Genomic DNA, 18,553 nt, shown 5'->3' with positions numbered 1-18,553 from the left:
ACAGGTGTGAGCCACCGCGCCCAGCTTGTTTTGTTTTTTTGAGATGGACTCTCGCTCTGTTGCCCAGGCAGGAGTGCAGTGGCGCAATCTTGGCTCACTGCAGCCTCTGCCTCCCGGGTTCCCATGATTCTCCTGCCTCAGTCTCCCAAGTAGCTGAGATTACAGGCGTGCTCCACCATGCTCGGCTAATTTTTGTATTTTTAGTAGAGACAAGGTTTCAGAGGCCAGGCTGGTCTCAGAAACTCCTGACCTTAGGTGATCTGCCCACCTCAGCCTCCCAAAGTGCTGGGATTACAGGCATGAGCCACCATGCCCGGTCAATAATTTTATGTTTTAGTACAAGATACAAAAATTCGATCATACAGATTTCATATGAAATCACAGCATGAGTTTCTAAGTGGGCAAAGCAAGAAAACAGATACATCAGGGCTCATCATTTAGTTACTTTCAAAGGTACCTAGATTTAATATGAGCTTAACCTAATACTTTCTAGGAAAAAGAGTATGTTTTACCATAATCTATTTGACTAAAATACATTAACAGGTATTTTACAGCGTCAGGATTAAGATAACTTATTACCAAGTCTTTTTGGCATTTCTATTCAGGAACTCCCTTTGGATGGGGGCCCAAATCAGTCTCAGCTAAATCCTGCACTACTCATTATTTGTTAGTATTATAGAAAGATTCAAGTATACTTAAGCTTTGAACTAAGGTGGCAGGATGCATAAAATTAATAATTTAAAAGCTAAATTCCTGGCCTGGCACTGTGGCTTACACCTGTAATCCCAGCACTCTGGAAGGCCAAGGTGGGCGGATCACGAGGTCAAGAGATCGAGACCATCCTGGCCAAATGGTGAAACCCTATCTCTACTAAAAATACAAAAATTAGCCAGGCATGTTGGCACACACCTGTAGTCCCGGCTACTCGAGAGGCTGAGGGAGGATAGTTGCTTGAACCCAGGAGGCGGAGGTTGCAGTAAGCTGAGATCACACCACTGCACTCCAGCCTGGCAACAGACTCTGTTTTGTTTTTTTTTTTTTTTTTAAAAAAAGCAACCTGGGCGTGGTGGCTCACGCCTCAAATCCCAGCACTTTGGGAGGCTGAGGCAGGTAGATCACCTGAAGTCGGGAGTTTGAGACCAGCCTCACCAACATGGAGAAACTCCATCTCTACCAAAAATACAAAATTAGCCGGGCATGATGGTGTATGCCTGTAATCCCAGCTACTCAGGAGGCTGAGGTAGGAGAATCGTTTGAACCAGGGAGGCAGAGGTTGCAGTGAGCCGAGATCGTGCCTTTGTACTCTACCCTGGGCAACAAGAGTGAAACTCCGTCTCGAAAAATAAAAATAAAAAGTTAAATTCCACATTTTTCCAGGTAGTATGAAAAAAACAGAAATAAAATGCCCTTACCTAACTAGCTAGTATTAAGAATAAGCTTGACCGGGTGCGGTGGCTCACGCCTGTAATCCTAGCACTTTGGGAAGCTGAGGTGGGTGGATCACCTGAGGTCAAGAGCTCGAGATCAGCCTGACGAACATGGAGAAACCCCGTCTTTACTAAAAATACAAAAATTAGTCAGGCATGGTGGCAGACGCCTGTAATCCCAGCTACTCAGGAGGCTGAGGCAGGAGAATCACTTGAACCCAGGAGACAGAGGTTGTGGTAAGCCGAGATTGCACCACTGCACTCCAGTCTGAGAGACAGACTGTCTCAAAAAAAAAAAAAAAGAAAAAAAAAAAGTAAGCACATGCATGTGCTTCTCTCAAGTTCCTCTCAAGAAGGCACAGGAAAACTATGTCCCCCTCTGAGACTGACTAAAATATTACTAACATTCAATGTTCAATAAAATGTTAAAATATTTCATTCATGAAAATTGAGAATAAGAACAATGCAGATCAAAACCAATTTGCATTTTTAATTTTGAAAAAAATCTTATAAAACCTTAACAAAATATCCCAGATTCATCTTCAAGCAGATGAGGAATCTAAATAAACGCTTTCGTAATTTTAAAAAAGACAACTGGAACTTGAAAACATAACAGTAACCCATCTCAGAAAATAATGTGAGAAATTAGTTATGAAGTATTTAAATAAACTTTTTTAAATTAAAACTCTCACTATCTACACAGGCAAATATGAGCACAGCTGCAATATGCCATGTTAGTATCATTATTAATCACTTCATTAATTACATCTGAGGAAAAAGAAATGCTTTCTAGGCCGGGCGTGGTGGCTCAAGCCTGTAATCCCAGCTTTGGGAGGCCGAGACGGGAGGATCACGAGGTCAGGAGATCGAGACCATCCTGGCTAATATGGTGAAACCCCGTCTCTACTAAAAATACAAAAAACTAGACGGGCGAGGTGGTGGGCGCCTGTAGTCCCAGCTACTCGGGAGGCTGAGGCAGGAGAATGGCGTAAACCCGGGAGGCGGAGCTTGCAGTGAGCTGAGATCCGGCCACTGCACTCCAGCCTGGGCGACAAAGCGAGACTCCGTCTCAAAAAAAAAAAAAAAAAAAAAAATGCTTTCTAAATCATTCTAAAAGGTCTTACAAAAAAATGAACTACCCTCTCCCCAACAGACACATACACCCTGATGAAGAAAACACCAACATTTCAAATATTCCAGCAATTATAACACAAGATAATCCTGAAATTTATTTAGCCTCAAAACATTACGAACTACTCCAAGGAAGAAACAATACTTTGAAAACACTAGTATTTTTAAGGTACAAAAAAAAATTATGGCCGGGGCGGTGGCTCACTCCTGTAATCCCAGCACTTTGGGAGGCCGAGGCAGACAGATCATGAGGTCAATCGATCAAGACCATCATGGCCAACATGGTGAAACCCCATCTCTACTAAAACTACAAAAATTAGCCAGGCATAGTGGCGCACACCTGTAGTCCCAGCTACTTGGGAGGCTGAGGCAGGAGAATTGCTTGAACCACGGAGGCGGAGGTTGCAGTGAACCGAGATCGCACCACTGCACTCCAGCCTGGCAACAAGGCGAGACTCTGCCTCAAATAAATAAATAAATAAATAAATTATGAGTGCTGATTTCTTGGAAAAATATATTTTAACGCAGCTGCTGATTGTCAAGAATTCTGATAATGTGCTTATCCAGGAAAAAAAAAAAAAAGCCAAACACTTTTCACTGAACACATTATACCTTACTTACTTGTTCTTTATCATCACTATTACCATTTACAATTAGGTATGTCATCAACACCAGACTATCAGTGGTATATTGTCAGGTAACTCTTCCTCCGAGAAATATACATTTAAAGAAAAAGTATTACAATTCTCTATCATTAAATTTTAAGCATTATTTTCCTTATTATTTCTAGAAACAACAATAAAAAGCTAACACAGCACATTTTGGGAGGCTGAGGCGGGCAGATCACTTGAGACCAGGAGTTCGAGACCAGCCTGGCCAACAGAGAGAAACCCTGTCTCTACTGAAAATACAAAAAATAGGGCGTGGTGACACATGTCTGTAATCCTAGCTACATGGGAGGCTGAGGCAGGAAAACAGCTCAAGCCCCAAAGGCGGAGGTTGCAGTAAGCCAAGATCGCACCACTGCACCCTAGCCTGGGTGAGGAGCCAGACTTCATCTCAAAAAAAAAAAAAAAAAAAAAAACAGCTAGTAGCCCGTAAGTCCAAAATCTGAAAGTTCTATTTGAATGTAAACATTATCTTTAACAATAATAAGTATTATAAGCATTAACAGTCAAAAGAGCCCACTTAAATACAAAAGCTAACTATAAAAAAATTAATATCTACATTATTTCATAATGATCAAGACTGACTTTGGATCACATTAGTCTGGATTCCTGAAATAAATACAATATTACTGTTTTTTACACATATATAGATTAAAATAGGCAATGCAACCTTATGTTCAGAATAAATGCAAAACTACAAATCTCATCCTTTTTAATTAGTAGTTTTATCACAGTTGAAATACTAAAAAATAAGTCCACATATGGAACCACAAATTATTACTAATAATCTTCCCTTTTCAGCACTATCAAGTTTATAAATTGCATTTATTTGTAAATGGTGAACACAAAGACAAAATAAAATTCCTGAAATGAAGCTTTATTTTAAAACATTTCTTATAGAAAAGGAATCCACTGTTTATCTTTGGGGGTTTTTTAAAATAGAAAATGTTATTACAAAGATTATTTACAGAAAATAGGACCAGAAGTACATTACCCTTCAATAAATACACTGTACCAAAGTCTCCTAATAGGGACAAGGGAGAGAATTAAAACACTAGTTTATTAAATGTCTTCCTCTTCGTTTTAAAATGTAGATAGATTCTATTAAAGTGACAATATAAAAGCTCAACCCAATAATTTTAGCTGTACAAAGTTACTTATTAACCTTTAAAGGTTGTTATGAATTTACACTTCCTGCAGTTCACCTGCCATCTTTCCCAACTTAAGTAGCCACTAGGGGTTTAAGACAGTCACCACTTGTGACATAAATAATAAGGAAAGAACTTTACATTCAAGTTTAAGAAAAGGATAATTGTGGATTTTGTTTGTGCCCAGAAACAGTGTGCAACACAGGTCTCAGCCCATAAACAGGTGCTTCATGAATATCTGTTGAGTAAATGGTGACATTTTATTATATTACTGCAACATTAGTTCCCCCCCAAATTTAGAGTTCTCCTTTGCTCAAAATGCAGCAAGACCATACCACAGTCCCTTCTCAAAAACACATAAACTTCTTTATTCATAATGAAATAGAAAGGTGGTTGTCAAAATACAGTCCCACTCCCGCTTTTTCTCCATTATTTTTAAAGGTTAGAAATAAGGCCTGTTTTTAAGAAACAGAAAACGTATACCAACCTCTCTCAAACCAAAAGAGAAAATCCACACTTGATATATATTTTCTGTGTTCATAGTATTGAGAGTAAGAACCGACTCACAACAGTATGTTATGTGGGATAAAAACTAAAAACAAACGTATATCAAAAATACATGTTGTTTGCCGACATTATTTCCTTAATCATAATCAAGAGGATATGTGCCTGAATTTTACTAGATGTGAGATAAGCTTTGTCTGATATTTCAAGATTCATTCATTCAACAAATACTTTACTGAGCACATACTATAAGCCAGGTCCTTCAACGAAACATTTAAATTTTGTAAACTGCACATCACCCCTCAAAATTCCCCTAAAAAAGCTTATAATTTAAAGTAATTGCAAGCTAAAGAGAAATCCCCAGTGTTGTTTCTTACACAGAGTGAAGTCAGCGGATCGGGGTTTTTTTCAGCTGTGAATGCGGCATCAAGGAGCCGCTACCTACCACACCCGTTGCCTAAAATCGCAACTTAAAGCAGCAAGCACTGGGTAAAACAACCTGTAAGAGTAGCTGAGCTCCCGCGACGAGGTGGCCAGGGGTTTTCACGCCCGGGGCCCGGGGAGAACCGCGGCAGGACCCGCGGACGGAACGCATCCGGCGCCTCCGGCGAAGAGTCGGGGCTCCGCAGCCAGGTGTCTTTGCTCCCCGAGACCCTCACCTAGAGACCCCGGGCCCTCCCCGCCCGCCCCTCGCACCACCCTCCCGACTTCCAGACCTGAAAAGTTGGGGGGAGAGGGTCTGCCTTTCCATTTTACATCAGGCGGTCAGTTGGCTGCCTCAGCCGTCCGCCTGCCGTGAATTATGAACTGAGCGTGTAACCATTCCTCAGAGGGAACAGAAAAAAAACCTAAGGCAGGGTCCTAGGGTATAAGGACCTCGCCCAAACCTGAAATGGAGACGCAAGCTCAGCCCACAGCCCGCAGCGCGCTGCTGGCAGGGCCGGGCCGAGCTCACCCCAGAGCCCTCAGGGACGAGGGTTCGGGGCTTCGGGACCCCGCCCAAGGGGCCGAGAGGGCGAGGCGTAGGGGCCGACGCGCGACTGGCGCTGGCACTGCACTCACCGTCGCCTTTGTCTCTGCCGCCCGCTCCGGCCGCAGCCCCTCTCAGCGCCGGCTCCGCGGCTCCTGCCGCCCCCACGCCTGCAGCTGCGCTCCCCGGCGCGCTCGCAGCTTCCTTGCTCCCCCTCCCCGCCCAGGCTCGCGCGCCGGTTGGGCGGAGCGAGAGGCGGCGCGCGCCCCTAGAGGGGCTGGAGGGGCGGGCGCCGTTGCGCAGCTGCGGCGGCCGCAATGTTGGCCCCGCCCCCGGCCGGGCCCCGCCCCCGCCGTACCTCCGGGATGGGAGGGTCGGCAGTCAGGCGGCGGGACCCCCGGGATTCGAGCCGCGGGGGTTAGGAATTGGCCTCTGTAACTAACGGACGCCTGAGATCCGGGGCTGCAGCAGTCGCGGGAAAGGACGCTCCGAAAGATGGCGACCAAACCTGGGCGGGAGCTTGCGGGAGCCCTTTCCCACCCCAGCCCGGGCAGCGGACAGCCTTACGGAGGAGCGACGTCTGCTCACGTTGTGGGGCGGTGGACGTGCCCATGCGAGGGTGGGTGGGTGCTGAGCGGTTTGGGACGAGGGGTCTCTCAGTGGCAGTTGAGAGCCCATCCTCTGACCACTGCTTTTTCATGTAAAAGTCAGAATTGTTCAATCCGTCATTAACTGGGTTAAGGCCGAGATCATCTACCTGGCATTTGAAATGAGTGAAAATTACACATGTACTGGACTTCTGTGATTCCTTTGGGTGTGTATTTTACATATCTCAGAAATCAGAAACATGAGTTTCCTATCTAGCAGCCAGCAGTCCACCAAAATACCTACAAAACTTTATCGTGAGGTCAAAAGGATAGAGAAAGAGCGTAATGCCACTGAAGTAAGCTCTCAAACCTGTACTACTTTGAATATAATAAGTAGTGTATGGTCTTCCCCATTCTAGGTTGATGGCGAGGATTTCTAGTTGCTCAGGTCAAAAACTTTATATCATCCATAACTGCTCTCATACTCTCATTTTCACTTTCAATCTGTGAAGAAAGCTTGTTGGTTGTACCTTCAAAATAGAACAGACTGGGCAACATAGTGACACCCTGTCTCTACACACACACAAAAAAATAGCCTGGTGTAATGGCGTATGCCTATAGTCCCAAGTACTCTGGAGGCTGAGGCCAGGAGTTAGGTTACAGTGAGCCATCATCAGGTCACTGCACTCCAGCTTGGGCTGGACGGAGTGACACCTGTTTCCAAAAAAAAAATTCTCAATCTTTCCTACCTTGCTATTTTTCCTTTCTTCCCATGACACTTCCCACCTTGTAACAATCTTTGTAATTCACAGTCAGCCCTCCGTATCCATGGGTTCTGCGTTCCTGGATTCAACCAACCACAGATGGAAAATATTTGGGGAAAAAAATACAACAATTTAAAAATACAAAAAAAAAACCCAATACAATATAACAGCTATTTACATAGTACTTACATTGTATTATAAGTAATCTGGAGATAAAGTATACAGGAGGATATATGTGGGTTATGTGCAAATACCATATCATTTTATATCATAGACCTGAGAGGATTTTGATATTGGTTGGGGTCCTAGAACCAGTCCCCCTCGGATACTGAGGTATGACTGTATTTATTTGATATGTTTAGCTTTTAGTGTCTGCCTTCTCTAGTAGAAGCTGGGATTTTTGTCTGTTTTGTTCAACTGATGTATCCCAAGTGCCTAGAATAAATGAAAAATTTTAAAATTCCCTGAGATTAAAAAAACTAAAGCAACAAAAAATGACCAATTTTTTTAATTTTAAATTTTCTCTTGGTTTCTGTTTCAGTTAACCATAAGATCTTTATCTACATCATACCATAAGCATTTTGATTTTCCAGTTTCTCTGAGTACAGTGATAACCATTTACTTGACATTTAATGCAGTTTTTTGACCAATGATACACTACAATCCTATTTTATTGAATGAGAATAACATGATAGAGTATAGGAAGGTTACATAAAGACTATTAATTCTAAAAAGTTCCTAGAACAAAAAAAAAACAAAATTCCTGAACTTGATATATGTGCTTATAAGCCTCCCTTTGAATTACAAATGTAGTAACCTTGTGTGAATGCCTTCCTCAGCCATGAAAAATAGTAAATTTTCTATCATTTACCTATAAAGGGTAGTATTCATTATGTAAACATTTATTTTCAGATTTTTCATATTTTGTAACAGAACATTACGTGATTGAATAGCACAATATAATTTCAGTTGCTATAGCTATTCATATACCCTTCTCATCAGTTAAAAAAAAAAAAAGTCAAGTACACAATGCCATTCAGTTGAATTGACACTTTTTTTTTTTTTTTGGGACAGGGTCTCACTCTGTCACCCAGGCTGGAGTGCAGTGGCCTAATCTGTGCAATTTCAGCTCTCTGCGATCTCTGTCTTCTGGGCTCAAGTGATCCTCCCACCTCAGCCTCCCAAGGAGCTAGGACTACAAATGCACACTACCACACCTGGCTAATTTTTGTATTTTTGGTAGACAGGGTCTCACTATGTTGCCCAGGCTGGTCTGAAACTCCCAGGCTCACACAATCCGCCCTCCTCGCCTCACAAAGTGCTCACAGGCGTGAGCCACAGCGTCTGGCCTGGATGATACTTTTTGTAGAGTATGTGTGCATAATTATTTGCTCAATGTTATATTCATAGAAGTCTCTTTATACATTTAATTTATCCTTTATGATTTAAAACAATTTAAAGCTACAGATTACATAACAATTTGATTTTTTTAATAAAAGTAAAGACTTTTGTTTATAAAAACATTGACAATGTATTTCATCAATGTTAATCTGTAGTTTGTAATTACAGTAATACTAAATAAAATTTTTCTTTTTTTTCTTTTTTCTTTTGAGACAGAGTCTTGCTCTGTCGCACAGGCTGGAGTGCAGTGGCGCAATCTGGGCTCACTAAGCTCCGCCTCCCGGGTTCACGCCAGTCTCCTGCCTCAGCCTCCCGAGTAGCTGGGACTACAGGCGCCCGAAACCATGCCCGGCTAATTTTTTGTATTTTTAATAGAGACGGGGTTTCACCGTGTTGGCCAGGATGGTCTCGATCTCCTGACCTCGTGTTCCGCCCACCTCAGCCTCCCAAAGTGCTGGGATTACAGGCGTGAGCCACCGCGCAGGCCATAAAATTTTTCTAGAGTCATTATGATGTATCTGCACACTGTCCTTAAAATTGTTACTGAGTAAAATCTTATTCCAAAAGAAAGACAAGGGTAAAAAATAGACACTGTTCATAATTTACTCACATAATATACAGTGAAAATACTGATAAAAATAAATGCAACTATTATAGTCCAGAAGAAACTGTTTTGCATTCCTATTAGTCCATAACAAGTGGAAACATTACACCAAAGACAACAGGAAGGAACACATTGTTCTAACCAACTGCTAAATAGCCTTGAGCTCATATAACAGCCACATTGGCCTGATTCTGCAATCTTTTACTTAAATAAATTTTCCTTAAAATTTTTAAAGCAAATAGATTTTCCCTAAAAGTATACTATTAATTTTTGGTTTTTTTGTTTTGTTTTGTTTTGTTTTTGAGATGGAGTCTTGCTCTTGTTTTCCAGGCTAGAGTACAATAGCACAATCTTGGCTCACTGTAACCTTCGCCTCCCAGGTTCAAATGATTCTCCTGCCTCAGCTTCCCGAGTAGCTGGGATTACAGGCGCCCGCCACCACGCTCGGCTAATATTTGTATTTTTAGTTGACACAGGGTTTTGCCATGTTGGCCAGGCTGGTCTCGAACTCCTGACCTCAGGTGATCCGCCTGCCTCGGCCTCCCAAAGTACTGGGGTTACAGGCATGAGCCACTGCACCTGGCCTGTTAATTTTTTCTTCTTCTTCTTTTTTTTTTTTTTTTTTTTTTGAGATGGAGTCTCACTCTGTCGCACAGGCTGGATTGCAGTGTTGCAATCTTGGCTCACTGCAACTTCCCTGTCCTGGGTTCAAGGGATTCTCCTGCCTCAGCCTCCTGAGTAGCTGGAATTACAGGCACCCACCATCACGCCTGGCTAATTTTTGTGTTTTTAGTGGAGACAGGGTTTCACCATATCCTCTAGGCTAGTCTTGAACTCCCGACCTCAGGTGATCCGCCCGCCCCAGCCTCCCAAAGTGCTGGGATTACAGGCATGAGCCACGGTGTCCAGCCACTATTAATGTTTTTTAAATCTGCTTTCCAAAATTTGATAGCAGTTCTTTCTAACATTTAGGAGACATGGTGTATGGAGTCAGAGTCCGGAGTTCAAATACAAATTCTGCTGCGTAATTAGTTAGGTGACTCTGAACAAAGTTCTTTCTAAACCTATCTTGTCTTCTAGTTTAATGAGACCAATAGTATTACCTACCTGTGAGGTCTGTTTTGAGAAATGTATAAGAGAACTCAAGTAAAATTGTTAGCCCAAGGCCTGGCACAGGCTGTGCTGGTAAAAGCTAGCTATTATCATTACACAAGCATATAATTAAGCTCATTGTTCTACATTTGTAATATTGAGAAAATGGCTCGTAAAAGGCCCCAAATGGGATGGTATGAGTTCTACATCAATATAGTATAATGTTTAAGTAAATGAATGTTTTTAAAGGAGCACTAACTTTTCTTCTACCACCACAACATGCCAGACACAATTCCAGGCAACAAAAGAAGCTAAGAGAAATAAGGCCCAAACTTAACACAGCTTTACAGTTGAATGACAAGAGACATACATTTAATACATAACTACATTCAAAGTAGTATGACCATGTTTCCTGATTTATCAGGAATCTCTTGTCCTGGCTTAATAGTTATTTGTGTCTTCTTTCATTCTCAGTTGTGTCTAGGTCTGCTGATAAATTAGATGATCATTCCTAACTAGACATATGTACCAATTGCTTGGGATACAAGAGAAGAAACCACTAGGTCTGTGTAAAGCTATAGAGACTGAAATTGCTCCTTTATAGGAACATCTGAATGGGTCAAGTGAATCAAAAGAAAGAGGAAAGGCAGAGGGAAGATTTAATTGTTATTATTCTGAGTCAGAACTACAAAGCTTTCTATACTTGTGCTGTGAACATTAACTAGTAGCAAACTTAGTAAATCCACTTGACCATTGTTATATAAATTAGTTTTGGAATTTAGTATTTTTTTCCTAAAGATATAACAGGCATACTCCAAGAAACAAATTATTCAACATGTATTTGTTTATGTATACAACATACAGTATATCTATTGAGTGTATGTAAGATATACATAGTCTGTTTTTAGTGTGATAGAAGATACCAAAAAAGAATATAAGGCACAGGCAAGCATCATAAAATCTAATGGCAAACCTCAGATATCTTAGCTAATTAGTCAATAAGGTAATGAGACATACGGCACATGAATTGTGATTTGGGAAGATCGAGAAAAATCAGGAATCGTGCAATGTGTTGAGAAAGGAGAAAATAACCAACTGTCAGAAGAACCATAGACAGTGGTCCTTTCTGTGACTGAAGCAGCCAAAGATAGGAAGGAAAGCTAAGTCAAATTTTGCTTTACACTCTTACCTGTGGCTGACCCTTGCTGCTCATCAAACCACAAATATTCATTGAATGCCTGCTGTTTGCCAGGTAGCATACCGAGTGCTGTGGAAAAGTTCAGTATAAAGCATAGTCTTTGTCTTTAATGAAATATCACACATCAACATTTGAATAAATAGACACAGTAGCTTTATGAATGTGGTTGAGGGGATCACTGAGGGTCTGAATTAGTTAGAAAAGATTTTTCAAAGGGAAAGGAATTCGAAGTGGGTCTCTGTGAAGAAGGTAGTAAGATCAGTGTTTCCCAAACTATGTATTGCACACCTCTGGTGGTGTGGGAGATGATTTTAGGTGATACACTTCACTGGGTTCGGGAGTGGAAGGATGGAGAGAGGTAGATTAGGGTACGTGCAGCTTGTCTAGCTTCAACACATAGCCTGTGATCCAGTTGCATTGCAGCCCCTCAGCTCAAAAAAAAAAAGTTAGGAATTGTAACAAAATGTCTCTGGGGACAACCAGAGAAGAGGAAGGGAGCCTTTTGAGGTCACTCTGCTAAGTCAAGTTACAGACTAAGTAACTAAGAACTACTTTGTCTTTTTTTTAAACAGCTAACATCTATATATGGCAAGTAATACCAATTTTACATATATGGTAGCAATACAAGTTTCCTTTACATGTTTGTTAAAGTTAAAAATATGAGTCAGCTAAAAGAGACTTAACAAGTAAACAATAATGGCGATAAAGCTTGTGGTAGATTTCACACAGAAAAAAAAAAAACAATAAAGAGAAAGGGGATGTGGCACTAATTTAGGAAGCACAAAGGTTAGTGAGCAAAAGTTCAGAAATTGGCATCTTAAAGGTGTGTTCTTCTTCCCAGGGAGAGCAAGAACCACAATGGATCTTGAGTTGAGTATTGGCAGGCTGGCATACAAGAGTGCAGAAAGATGAAGTGCAAAAGGCAGGTAACAAGAGGGAGTGGAGTCTGCTGGCGATTAAGACTCAGCAACAGGACTGCAGAGGAGAGGATGCTTCTCCCTGTACCTTGAGGAAGCCCCTTAGCCCAGAAGAACCAGCAGAACTAGCACCAGTGTGTGTTAGGAAGCCACTCAGCAAGCACCAAGGGGTCTCCCACCTCTGTGGTTCACCAGGAATCCAGGAAGAGGAGAAATGGAGTATCTTGTTAGATACTCTCAAAGCACCTGGAGATTTGGTGCCCTTAAATTTAACAGGTGGGGCCGGGCGCAGTGGCTCACCCCTGTAATCCTAGAACACTGGGAGACCAAGGCAGGTGGATTGCCTGAGCTCAGGAGTTTGAGACCAGCCTGGGCAACATGGTGAAACCTCATCTCTACTAAAATACAAAAAATTAGACAGGCATGGTGGCGCATACCTGTAGTCCTGGCTACTTGGGAAGCTGAGGCAGGAGAATCGCTTGAACCTGGGAGACAAAGGTTGCAGTGAGTCGAGATCGTGCCACTGCACTCCAGCCTGCGTGACAGAGCGAGACTCTGTCTCAAAAAAAAAAATTACCAAGTGGAACAGAAATCTTGCCACTTCCTCCTAGCGCAAAGATACACATTGCTTGCATAAAGAAAGTTCATGATGAGTCCAGGCACAGTGGCTCATACCTCTAATCCTAGCACTTTGGGAGGCCGAGGCAGGCAGATCACTTGAGGTCAGGAGTTTGAGACCAACATGGCCAACATGGTGAAAACCCATCTCTACTAAAATAATAATAATTTTTTTAAAAAAAAGAAAGTTCATGGTGAGTAAAAATTGGAAGTAAAGTTCGAAGATGGCAAACCAGGATTCTTCACACCCATCTACACGCCTCTCCCAGAAGGTGTTACTCCCTCATAGTGATTCAGCTCTTGCTTTTGACCCCACCACTAGCTGGTCTGGGTAGTTGGGAGTGTTCTGATGGCTTTGTTCCCTGCCACTGTCACTGTGGTGGTGTACATGCCCTACCTAATCCCCAGGACTGTGATGGGCAGATTGTAAAAATGCACCACCCCTTTCCCCCAGTAGTCTGGGTCCTAATCTCCAGAACCTATGAATAGGATAAGATAGCATTCCTATGATTATATTAGGCTGTGTGTCATAGTTGACCTTAATGGAAGGAGATTATCTGAGTGGGCCTGGTCTAATTACATGAGCCTTTGAAAGTGAAGAGTTTTCTCTGGCTGGTGGCAGAAAGAGAAGTCAGAAAGATTCAAAGCATGAAAAGAACGTGATGCTTTGTTGCTGACTTGAAGATGGGGTGGGGCCATATGGCAAAGAATGCAAGTAGCCTCTAGGAGCAGAAAGTGGCCCTTGGCTGACTGCTAGTAAGGAAACAGAACCTTAGTCCTATACCCTCAAGGAACTGAATTCTACCAACAACAGAAAGAGCTTGGGAGCAGATTTCCCCCCAGGCCTCCAGATGAGAACTCAGACTTGCAAACACCTTGATTTCAGCCTGATACCTTGAGCACAGAACCTGGCCATGCCGTGCTGAACTTCTGACCTACAGAGAGTATGAACTAATAAACAGATGTTGTTTCAGCCCACTAAGTTTGTATTAATTTGTCACACAGCAATAGAAAACACAGCCACTGTCACAGACCCAACTCTTCTGTAGACTAGCTTTGAGGTGACCCTCCAGCCTCAAGAGTGTATCTGAGTTTCCACTCCATTGTCAAGCCATAAAGACAAAGGCATCAATTCTCAGGCACTAGTAAACAAGCCTGGGGTTTTTGTTTATGATTATACAGGAGAGGGGAAACCATGGGAAAAGAATGGAATTCCTGATAATTTGGCAAATGGGGACTTATTGTGTTATTTTCACTTGGGCAAAAAAGCAAATGTGACATTATTTTGGAGTAACAAGCTGGTAGTCCTCTCATTTGTGGGTGGTAATAGAATTTCTGGTAGCATATGGTGCCAGTCGCTGAAGACGAAAGACAGAGGAAAGACAAAGTCCCTTAATAAAAAGGGAATGGTCTCTAGTGTCAGGCGGATATGGGTTTGTTTTGCAGATTATCTGATCTTGGGCTTATGGGCAATTTTCTTAACATCTTTGAGTCCCAGTCTACTCATCATAAAATATAATAATGCCTACATAATTACCTAATAAGATGTGGCAATAATTAAATTTAATAATTCATATAAAATCTCAATGCCTGCAGCACAGTAGACTATCAATAAATTGCCTCTATTATTACAGTGGAATTTTTTTCACAACTTCCTTGCAATCTTTTATTTTTTTCTGAGACGGAGTCTTGTGCTGTCACCCAGGCTGGAGTGCAGTGGCATGATCTCAGCTCACTGCAGCCTCCGCCTCCTGGGTTCAAGCAATTCTCCTGCCTCAGCCTCCTGAGTAGCTGGGATTACAGGCACACGCCACCATGCCCTGCTAATTTTTGTATTCTTAGTAGAGACAGGGTCTTACCATGTTGGCTAGGCTGCTCTTGAATTCTTAACCTTGTGAACCAGCCTTGGCCTCCCAAAGTACTGGGATTACAGGCATGAGCCACTGCGCCCGGCTCTCTTGCAATCTTTTAATAGTAAAAGTAACTAAATTATGGCATACAATAGACCAATGCTATCCTACAGAAATATAACTCAAGGCACATATGTAATTTTAAATTTTCAAGTAGCTGCATGAAAAAAATGTAAAGGTAATTTTAATAATATAATTTATTTAAAATATTGTCATTTCAACACGCAATTAATCTAAAATGTATTAATGATATATTTTACATTTTTAAAAGTAAGACTTCAAATTCAGAATTTTTTATACTTATAGCACATCTCAATTCAGAATAGCCACGTTTCAGGTGCTCAGAAGGAATGTGTAGCTAGTGACTATGGTACCCGACAGCTTAGCACTAGACTTTAAATAAATATTTCACCAAATTCTCCTTTACTCTTTGTTAATTCTAAAATAAACATAAATAATTGATAAGTGATAATTATAGATATATGAGCACACACATACACGTATTTCCCACTCTGGCACATAGCAAACTTACAGGATTTTTTTTTTCAACCATCAGTTCTTAGTTATAATGAGTCACACTTCAATCAGAGGATCAGGGTATAAGTGGTACACAGATTTCTAATTTCATTTCCAAAACATACCACAAATCGAAGCTACATAGTTAAAGTAATACTTGGCAACCATGATAACTAGGTTAAAACAAAAATCTATCTTGCACTGTAGAAAGCATGTTGACTTCATTGCTTTTTAAAGTAACTTCAGTAGATGATTATATATTCATGTCATTTGCTTTTCCTTTAAAAACATTGGACTAGACTTTTGGTTCTACATAAGCTTGTTTTTTCTTTCTAAGTTAACCTACCCATTATGCAAGAATGAAGACTAAAGCAAATCAGAAATGGTGGGTAATAGGAGCAACGCACAACAGCCACCTAAAGACTTATTATTTCTTTTCTTTTCTTTCTTTCTTTTTCTCTCTTTTTTTTTTTTTTTTTTTTTTTTTTTTTTTTTTTTTTTTTTTTTGAGATGGAGTCTCACTCTGTTGCCTAGGCTGGAGTGCAGTGGCACCATCTCAGCTCACTGCAACCTCTGCCTCCTGGGATCATGCAATTCTCCTGCCTCAGCCTCCCGAGTGGCTGGGATTACAGGCACCGGTCACCAGGGCCAGCTATTTTTTTTATTTTTAGTAGAGACAGAGTTTCGCCATGTTGGCCAGGCTGGTCTCAAACTCCTGACCTCAAGTGATCCACCCGCCTCGGGCTCCCAAAGTGCTGGGTTACAGGAGTGAGCCACTGTGCCCAGCCAAGACTTATTATTTCTATACACATGTGAAAAAAAATCTGTAAAATCTGTGGTGTGTCCCGGGGCCTGTCGAGGTGGTGTGGGGCTGGGGAAAGGATAGCATTAGGAGAAATACCTAATGTAAATGACGAGTGGTTGGATGCAGCAAACCAACCTGGCACATGTATACCTATGTAACAAACCTGCACGTTGTACACATGTACCCTAGAACTTAAAGTATAATAAAACTTTTTTAAAAAGAAAAAACAAAATCTGTGGTGTGTCCACCGGATAGAAAGCCTTGTGGAATCTTCAGAGATGATTCAGACAGTGGTCTTTCTCCTAAAGTGGACTCGGAAAATATAGAACACATCCAAACATGTATAATGCAAGATAGAACACTGAAAGTGACTATGAGAGATTTCCAAAAAAACATAATGCAAGTATTTGTCAAAAGACAATCCTTCATAGTGAGGATGAGAGGTTTCCTAGAAAAGTATCCTTTGTAAGAAGTTCTTTTTTTTTTTTTATTTTTAGACAGAGTTTCGCTCTTGTTGGAGTGAAATGGTGCAATCTCAGCTCACTACAACCTCCACCTCCTGGGTTCAAGCGATTCTCCTGCCTCAGCCTCCTGAGTAGTTGGGATTACAGGCATGTGCAACCACACCCAGCTAATTTTTGTATTTTTAATAGAAATGGGGTTTCACCAAGTTGGTTAGGCTGGTCTCAAACTCCTGACCTCAGGTGATCAACCCACCTCGGCCTCCCAAAGGGCCGGGATTACAGGCATCAGCCACTGTGCCAAGCCTGTCTAAAGAATGGTCTTTAAGGGAGAGTTAATAGATCAATTCAATGCAACAGATTTTTGCTGTCTACCTATTGTGTGGCTATGGTAGTAGGGAGTTCGTGTTGGAAATCTGTATCCTTAAGCTGTTGGGATGGTGATGAAGAATGGTGGAAGACAATCCAGCAACTCAGCACTGTTACGTATTCCAACAGCTCTTTTTACCTCATACTACCTCTGACATCCCTTAGCCGCTGAGGTATTCCCAAGCTCATCTCCCATACACCCAAACAGCTTTATGCTGCTTCTCTTTTTTTAACCCTCTATTTAGGATATGGCTTTCAGTCTTGACCTTGCTTTCATACCAGCCTTACCATGAGATGAGTGCTTCATTCTCTGACAGAGGTCCTACAGCCACATGCAGACTCTGCCCATCCCCTGCTCTGGCTCTATCTCTAGGCAGGAAGCTGCTGAATCAAGAAACTGTCACCACAGCTTCCGGCTCCAGCATTACCCCTGTGCGAAGAGGAAGTTGGGCAGTTGAGAAGTATTATCATAGAGATAGATCTAGTGGAGGACATTTGACTTAACCTGTGGGGGTCCAGAAAGGATTCCTAAAAGAGCAGATGCTTGAGAGGAATTACCCAAGAATGAAGGGAAAGGTGAAATTCTCTGTGTGTAGAAGAACAACATGTATAAAATCAGAAAGATACGAGAGTTTGATGCCTTTAGGGAACTAGAGAATGAGTTCAAGGCTAGAGGAAGGGTGCATGTGGGCCCAGATGATGCTGGACCTGCAGAAAGAGGCACTAGATCATGATAAGGAGTTTTGTTGTTGTTGTTGTTGTTGTTGTTTTTGAGACGAAGTCTCACTCTGTCACCCAGGCTGGAGTGCAGTGGCGCCATCTCAGCTCACTGCAACCTCTACCTCCCTGATTCAAGCAATTCCCCTGCCTCAGCCTCCTGAGTAGCTGGGATTATAGGCGCACGCCACTATGCCTGGCTAATTTTTTTTGTATTTTTAGTAGAGACGGGGGTTTCACCATGTTGGCCAGCCTGGTCTCGAACTCCTGACCTCAGGCAATCCACTCGCCTCGGTCTCCCGAAGTGCTGGGATTAGAGACGTGAGCCACGGCAACTGGCTGATAAGAAGTTTGACCTTATTTAGAATGTGATAATGAGTCAGGCAGGAGGACAAAATGTACTAATGATGTTGCTTTAAGAGTAAAGTTCAAATATATGAACATATGCTTAACATATCATACAAAACCTTTGAACTTTAAAATAGTCTTGCTTTAATTACTTTAATTAATTATCCTCGATAAGCTGCTTGTAAACTTCATTCATAAAAGATAGTATGTGAGAACTTGAAATGAAATTATAGTACTTCCGTGATTCTTTCCTTCCTTCCTCCCTTCCTCCCTCGCCCTCCTTCCCTCCCTCCCTCCCTCCCTCCCTCCCTTCCTTCCTTCCTTTCTTCCTTCCTTCTTTCCTTCCTTCCTTCCTCTCATTCCCTCTCTCTTTGTTTTTTACTTCTTTCTTTTTTGAG

The 18,553-nt window shown here is 41.9% G+C and overlaps 1 protein-coding gene across 18 annotated transcripts in view; it reads right to left on the bottom strand.

Moving 5' to 3' along the window:
- Positions 1–17,455, bottom strand: part of CDC42SE2 (CDC42 small effector 2) — a 129,269-nt gene extending 111,814 nt beyond the window's left edge. For 8 of the 18 annotated variants that reach the window (XM_073994164.1, XM_073994165.1, XM_005557689.4 and 5 more), the window contains exon 1: positions 5,941–6,063. The gene's annotated coding sequence lies outside the window, so the exon portion shown is untranslated. Of the gene's footprint in view, positions 1–5,377; positions 6,064–11,485; positions 11,564–12,848; positions 12,961–17,378 lie in introns of those variants that run through there. The other 10 variants (XM_045394204.2, XM_073994166.1, XM_073994170.1 and 7 more) reach the window with 6 other exon arrangements.
- Positions 17,456–18,553: the final 1,098 nt, after the last annotated feature.

The sequence above is a fragment of the Macaca fascicularis genome, chromosome 6, assembly GCF_037993035.2.
Source record: "Macaca fascicularis isolate 582-1 chromosome 6, T2T-MFA8v1.1".
Taxonomy (NCBI): Eukaryota; Metazoa; Chordata; class Mammalia; order Primates; family Cercopithecidae; genus Macaca; species Macaca fascicularis.
This window is presented reverse-complemented; position numbering and strand designations above follow the sequence as displayed.